A 7,977-nucleotide genomic window follows, 5' to 3' on the forward strand; every position below is an offset into this window, starting at 1 on the left:
AGCAGAAGATGCCCGCCCTAGCATCTAGGTGATGCCACAGGGGCATTTTGAAGATCCTCAGGGCTATGACTTCTATCTCTCCTGAAACGAGGTTGAATTTTCCAAGAAAACTGAGTGGGGACTAGGAACTGTGGGGACCTCACAGAGACTATAGAGGGAAGGAGGAAGAACGAAGCGTTCTTTAAGGAAAAGAGGACTCTGTGTGGAAGACCTTCTTTGTGGAGGTGGTAAGGACTTGCCCCTTATGTTATATAAGAGGAATGAGTCAACTGAAGAAAGTCTCAGTTCGTCCTCTGTGACAGCAAATCTTCTCTTTATTAATAGATCTGTGATTACCCCCTTATGAGCCAGCATGTGTTTGGTCTGTAGGAAAATCATGAGCAGAAAGTTCTCAAGAAGGAGAGAGCAACCATTGTTATGCTACTTTGTTGAGTGCTGGCAGAAATGATCCTGAAAGTTCATCAGCCCTCTTTCATGGATGATGATGATGATGAAAAATTAATACAGTATCTGGCATTTCATGAGCATTTAGTATATGCCAGAAGTAGGGATTGTATGATTTAATCCTCAAAACCACCCTTTGGAGCTCTGCTGTTGCCATCCCCCTACCTTTTATCTTTTGGATGAGGGAATTAAATATAAGTTAATCATCCAAGGCCAGCCAACCAGCAAGTGGGTAGAGAGACCCCAGAGCTCAAGCCCTAAACCTTACTTGTCCCACCTCCCTTGGCAGAGCCCTTGATCTACCAGCCCAACTGCCAGTAGAGAGGCCTACTAACAGCAGGAGAGAAGGTCCTCCCTGGCATGAGAAAGCCTGAGGCTAAATAGTCTAATTTCCTGACTCCTTTCAGCTCGTAGGTTAATAAGAAATACCTGCATTGTATAAACATGAGGACACCCCTACATATCAGATGCACCCAGAATTGCAGCACTTCGAGTGCTCTGTCGAGAACAGGAGGAATCAGGTGTTTTCTGAATTCCTCATTTTCAGTAAGAAAAGTCAATCTCAGTGAATAATGGTATCTCCTAATTGCATTAATTTGTGTTACTCTATCTTCCACATTTATTGGATATTTCATTGCCTCTTCTAGAATAGCCTCATTGTGTCCTTTCCCATCTAAAATTTGACTTGGTTCTTTTCTATCAATCTGTAGGCGCTCTTTATATATGGGGACATTAAATCTCTATCACGTGTATTACTAGTATTTTTCCCAATCTGCCATGAGTCTTTGACTTTGACTTCATAAAAAAAATTAATGTAGCCAACCATATCTATGTTTTCCTTTATAAATTCGGAGTATTCTGATTTGCTTAAGAATTCTCCCTTCTTCCGGTTTACACTATATTCTTCTAAATTTGCTTTTTATCACATGTAAAACTAATCCGAGATACACTTTTTATATGTGATACATGAGGAATATGTCCACCCCCTTTCCTCATGATGCACAGCCAGACCACTAATGAAATAGATGGATTCTCTTTCTGCTTAATTTGATGTCCAGCTTTGTCCTATATTTACTATCCACACGCTCTCAAGTTTATTTCTGGACTCAAGTACGTTTCTCTGATCCATGTATAGATTTTTGTGTCAAGTTCAGTATTTTCATCACCATTGCTTCATAGAATTTTAAAAAGTGTTAAGTAGGGGCACCTGGATGGCTCAGTCAGTTGAGCTTCTGACTCTTGATTTTGGCTGAGGTCATGATCTCAGGGTCAAGCTCTGTCCAGCTCCGTGCTCAGCACAGAGTCTGCTTGAGATTCTCTCTCTCTCCTTCTGCCCCTCCTCCTGCTCAAGTTATCTCTCTCTCTCTCTCTCTCAAAATAAATTAAAAAAATAAAAATTAAAGCTAAGAGGTGTTAAGTCACTACAAGTCAAGCAAAATGAAGAATGAGAAGCTACTGGATTTGGATTTGAGTCCCCAAACCTTGATCTCCTTTCTGAGTGCAGTTCCATGCTAGATTTACCGATGTTTGGAAAAGAGTGGAAAGTATAGGTTGTGCTCTTGAAGAATTCAGCAGTGAGAGGATGCGAGAAAGTGGTATGGTGGATTGAAAAAGAAGCAAAGAAAAGGGAAATGTTTTAAAGCCCAGGGAAGATTTGAACGTTTGTGACCCAGAATGAAAGTGCTAGTGAAGGGGATACACATCTACCAAAGAGTTATAATCATCCATAAACTTCTTCCCCAAGAACTAAAATACCTTGATTATCATAAAACAGTGTGAATTAGTTTCAGGCTCTGTATAATATGTATTGCCATGGAGGCTTCCTGGACTCTCAATCCAACATTAAGTGTTATATTTAAAAACATAGGTGAAAAAAAACAGATGGAGGAGATTAAGCGGGACAAACTTCATGTTACAAGAAGTAATGGGGAAAAAAAAAGAAGTAATGGGGGTGAAAAGTACAGCATGGGGAATACAGTCCAACAATATTGTAGTAATTTTGTATGGTGACAGGTGGTAGCTACACTTAGTGTGGTATTTAGTAATGCATATAAACGTCAAATCACTATGCTGCATCCTGAAACTAATGTAATATTTCATGTCAACTACACTTCAATTATAAATAGATAGATAAATAGATAATAAATATCAGCTACATCCTCCCTATTGGTGAAAACAGATGAAGTTCATTTTTTCCTCTGTAAAATACAATTCTGAGACAGATGCTAGGGGAGGAGGCCAATGGAAGGCACTGGATTCTGAGACATCACAGGGACTCTGCTTCCTCATAACTAAAGTAGCAGCAGTGGTTTTTACCTGGTTTTATTTCTGCTCCAAACAAGGAAATAGCTAAAGCTGTGCTCCTACACCCGAGGGCAAAATTCTCCAAACACAGCTGCGCACTAGAATTAGCTGAGGAGCTTTAAAATAAAGTCAATGCCCAAGTGGCACCCTAGGCCAATTAAATCCATCATGTGAGACCTGAGCATGAGTATTTTATTTTAAAGATTTATTTATTTATCTGAGAGAGAGGGAGCATGCAGAGTGGTGGGAGGGTACAGAGGGAGAAGGAGAAGCAGACTCCCTGCTGAACAGGGAGCCCAACATGGGGCTCTATCCCAGGACCCCAGGGTCTCCTGGGATCATGACCTGAGCCAAAGGCAGATGCTTAACTAATTGAGCCCCCCAGGAGCTCCTGAGCATAAGTATTTTTTAAAGCTTCCCAGACGATTTCAATGTATAGCAAAGATTGTGACCCACTGATCTGAAGTTTCTGAATCGGCCGACAAGGCAATGCTGTTTTCTGAAACCAGTACATGTGAGACTTGGCAGGGTCCAGTGTGAAAAAATAGTAGAGACAGACAACCAACACTCCCTCGTGTGACAGGGCACACCGCTTTACTCAGGCTGTCCTTCAAGGAGAATGCTGGTGATACCCTCAATTGGGGTGCTTTCCAGGGTATTTCTAAGACTAGGCAAGACTCAGAAAGGCACAACAGTATTTGCATATTGGGGTGCTTTGGTCAGTGTGCGGGGGTGGGGAAGGTTAAAATATCACAGGAAATGAAAGAGAAGCTACTCCTGAGATGAAGTTGAATGTGAGAATTTAATTCCTAAGAGCAAGAAAAGAGTCATTCATTGAGGAGTTTTCTAGGAGGTGAACTCATTTCTTTGTCAACTCTCCAGCCGGCTGGCATGCTGTTTAAACCGATGGCCCAGAGGAATTTAAAAATTAACTGTACTATAAATTGTTCTGACATACAAGCACCTAGAACAAACACATATTCACACCCACCCTAAGATCAGAGCAAAACTAAAAATATATTTACTGGGAAACAAAAGGAATCGTATTGAAATTTAGAAAGTAGAACACTAGAGTGTCACCCTGACATCTGAGAAGCAAAAAGAAGTATTTGCTAGTGTTTGATTTTTATTCCCAGGGGTCGTCTGTTTGTGGTCTCTTAACTGGGGAACAGGAAGTTGAGTTTATCATCCAGAAATTCCTCTCAGCATGAGACAAATGTCTGCACTTATGTAACTTTATATTCAAAAAAATTCCAAGCTCAAGTTGAGAGTACAGAGCCCTGGTGAGAACCCCAGCTCTGGATCATAGGTGACCTTGGATAATGACTTTAACCACACTAAGTCTCAGTTTTGTCATCTTTAAAATAGCAATCATGATGATGATGAGACAGTTGGACACCTACAGCATAAGCTGTTTACAAAGAGCTTAGCTCCATGCCCGGCACGGGGTAAGCATTTGATAGGTCTTGATCACTCTAGTCATATTCTATTCAAAAACTAAAAGACTGAGAAGTGTCCCTGTCTGTCATTATCTGATATGTAAAGATCACACAGAAATAGCTGAAATGTTCTGGCCTTAATAAGAGACACATGGTTTCATTTATAGATGCACTATTCTGAATCTGAATTCTTGATTTTGGTCCTTCAGCTGGGACCACTCTCCCTTCTGAAATAGTCCTCCTGTCTCTTAGCTACCCCAGTGCCCTCTCCAAGTGAGAAACTAAAAATACACTGAGTAAACATAGTACAAACTATCGGTTTATTTTTAAGTTTTCTAGATTCCCTTGGAAATCTAACCATCTCCCATTGGCACATCAACTCACTGTGAGGAACGCAGCCAGATAGAATGCCATCTGGAAGTAATCAAGAGTTCCATGATCTACCACCAGTCTCTAGCTCATGACCTCAGGGCAGTACTGAGGTCACAAGTAAAGGAAATTCCATAGGTTCCCACCAGTATGAGTTCTGGAGGCATGGACAAACTTCTGGAAGAATAAGAAAACACTCCCCCACAAGCACATTGGCCCACCACTGATTGCTAAGGTATGTGGTGTTGCGAGAGAGACTGCCCTGTCAAACACTCCATTTCTTCATTGTTTCCTATCACATTGGGGCAATGTCTGGAGGCAAAGCCTACTTCACAATCACAGAGAACCCTGAATAATCCTGTATGACATAACTGGAAACTAGATGGAAAGAGATTCCTATGTGATCTAAAATGTTATAGGTTAGAGAAAGAAGAAATTCTTGTCAGTTAACAAATACCAATATACTTCTGTTCTAAACAGATAATGCACAAGAGAAAACTAAAGATATCAGAACAGATTTTTAAAGTATTCTAGGGGCACCTGGGTGATGCAGTCGGTTGAGTGCTCAGATTGTGATCTCGGGGTCGTGGGATCAAGACCCACATTGGGCTCTATGCTCAGTGCAGAGTCTGCTTTGGATTCTCTCTCCTTCTCCTTCTGCCCCTCCTGCTTGTGCTCTCCCTCTCTCTCTAAAATAGATAAATAAGTCTTTCTAAAAATTAAAAAACTAAAAGGTTCTAAATAAAGTACTAGTAAATAAAATCTAGGAGTAGATTTAAATAGCAATATAGCATGAGTATGAGTGTGTATTCCAATAATGCAAAGATAGCTAAATATTAGGAAATCTACACCAATATTGACCAAAGGGGGAAAAACATATGATCCTAAGGTAGATATTAACATAACATTTAGTGTCCACACCTGATAATTGCTCTTTGTGAAATGGGATTCAGTGAATGATTTCCTTAATATCAAGACATATCTTAAACCAAGAGCCGATATCATCCTTGGTGATAATGTCTATGACATTACTTTTATGTGATAGATATTGCAATTAGACAAGAGAATAAAATAAGAGTTTTAAATATTAGAATGAAGAAGACAGAATTATCATTATTTGCAGATAATACAAAGATTCAGCAGAAAATTATTGAAAAATAAAAGCAAAAGAGAGTCCAAAAAGTTTTCATGATATCTTGATATTCAAAAATCACAAATCTTATAGTGTATTAAAATATAATCCCAAGTCAATCATTTATAAAAATATAAAAACATAAAATTACACAAATAAACTTGAATTATATGAAGAAGCAGAAAATGACCAAGAAATATAAAATAATAGGTGACTACGTGAAAAGGCATACCCTGGAATAATATTCAGTATGGTTGTAAAAATACAAATTCTTCCAAAATAATCTAGAAAATCATCTTATTTCTGGTCAAAATCCCAGCATGCTACTTGTGGGAGAGAGCATTTTAAAAAGTATCCCAACTGCATAATAAAATGGTGATATTTCAAAACCATGATTGGCAAAAGATAATCACATCAATAATTGTGCTATTATAACTATGATGAATAGTAGGAGAGACAAATACAGGTTTGGTATGAAGTGTTTTAAATAAAATGTGGGTTCTTGTTTCATTCATTACTCAAATTCCAAATACAACAAACATTGTAAAGTAAAAACTAAAATTATATATATAAAACCTAGAACAAAGACTGCACAAGTATTTCTGTAATCTTGGGTGGAAGATATTTCTAAATACATCCTAAAAACCAGCAATCACAAGATTGATAACCTCGACTGTGACAACGAAAAGTTTCCAATGGCAAAAACAAACAATAGCCTAAAAATAAAGCTGAAAGACAAAGAACAAATGTGGGGAAATATGTGTAATATGAATGACAGACAACCTGCTGCTACCCAAATATAAAGAGCTGGGCAGTTAAGAATAAATCACTCCTCCTTCCAAATAAAACAAAGAACCAATAGTTTCTTCAAAAGAAAGAAAACGAATGTGGTGACTCAAAACACACACAGACCCCTATGTTTATGGCAGGATTATTTACACTAGTCAAGCTATGGAAGCCGCTCAAGTGTCCGTTCCCAGATGACTGGATAAAGAAGATGTGGTGTAGACACACAGTGAAATATTACTGCCATAAAAAGAAGAATGAAATCTTGCCATCTGCAACGATATACCTGGAACTAGTGAGTATTGCACTAAGTGAAATAAGAGAAAAACAAATACGATGTGGGGTTTAAGAAACCAAATGAATGAACAAAGCAAACAAAGTATAAGTTCTGCAGCTGATAAATTTTTTTCTCCTGTCTCTACTGACCTCTGAAGAAGGGAGGAAATACAACCAATGGCAGTTCTTACCACTCACTCCTATCACACACCTCCCAAACGCCCATCACACACACGCACACACACACACCACATATGCACACACACCACATATGCACACATGCAACATACACACCATGCACACACACAACACACATATGTACACATGTAACACACACGCACGCACACCTTGGGCAGTTCGTTGAGGAATCACACCTGTGTCCCTGTAGTGTGTTCCTTCTTGGTGTACTGTTCAGCTCTTTCTAAGCTTTTTGTTCTTTCTGAATCCAGAATACTGCCCATGAATGTGCTCGTGGAGGGGACACGTTCAGCCTCCCCTCCAAAGTGGAATCACTGCACAGAGAAGCATCACTGTCCATTTCCTGGTTCAAGTCATGGGAAGGGCTTTCTTCCCTTTGCACAAGGGCTCTGTTTTTGTGAAACAAAGCCCGAGTGTGCAATGAGCTGATTCCACCAGTAGGTTGTCTTGTCTTCGGTTTTGATGGTACTAGGAAACCCCCCACCTTCCCCAGTTGTGCCAGTCTTCAGGGGTAATTTAGCAAGAGGTTCTAATTGTGAGTGACTGCATTAGAGGCCACCATGGACCATAAACTGGCACATAATGACTTGTCTACTCACAGCAACAAAAATCGCACAGAACACGGTCCATGGGTCAGCAGACACTGTGGAAGCCAGCACGGACTCCAGGGCGGTGGCTGCTCCAACGTATTGCCAGTCTCCCCTCGGGGATTGCCATCAGAGCCTGCAGCACATTCTTCTGGTCTTCTGAGCCCACAAGTGAAATCCTTTGTGCATTGCATTCGGTTTTTGGAAATAGGCAAAAGCCAGTTGCCACATTCTCCAATTTATAAAAGAAATGTGCAACTGGTTAAGTTCTAACGATCTGTATCTTATATGCATATGGAACGTTTCCATCATAGATAGAGGCACACAGCGACTGAGAAACCCGTAAGGTAGCAAGACTAGTTGATGCTCTGCTGTAGGTCAGTAACACATTCTGAAGGCAATTAATTCCCGAAGGGGATTTCTAAGGCCTTCTTTAAACACT

At 39.9% G+C, this 7,977-nt stretch overlaps 1 long non-coding RNA gene across 1 annotated transcript; it reads left to right on the top strand.

The window, feature by feature from the left end:
- Positions 1-4,676: 4,676 nt before the first annotated feature.
- Positions 4,677-7,756, top strand: LOC144322665 (uncharacterized). The gene is made up of 3 exons (XR_013388318.1): positions 4,677-4,791; positions 6,618-6,769; positions 7,550-7,756. It is a non-coding gene; the product is annotated as an uncharacterized LOC144322665 (long non-coding RNA).
- Positions 7,757-7,977: the final 221 nt, after the last annotated feature.

The sequence above is a fragment of the Canis aureus genome, chromosome 10 (genome assembly GCF_053574225.1).
Source record: "Canis aureus isolate CA01 chromosome 10, VMU_Caureus_v.1.0, whole genome shotgun sequence".
Taxonomy (NCBI): domain Eukaryota; kingdom Metazoa; phylum Chordata; class Mammalia; order Carnivora; family Canidae; genus Canis; species Canis aureus.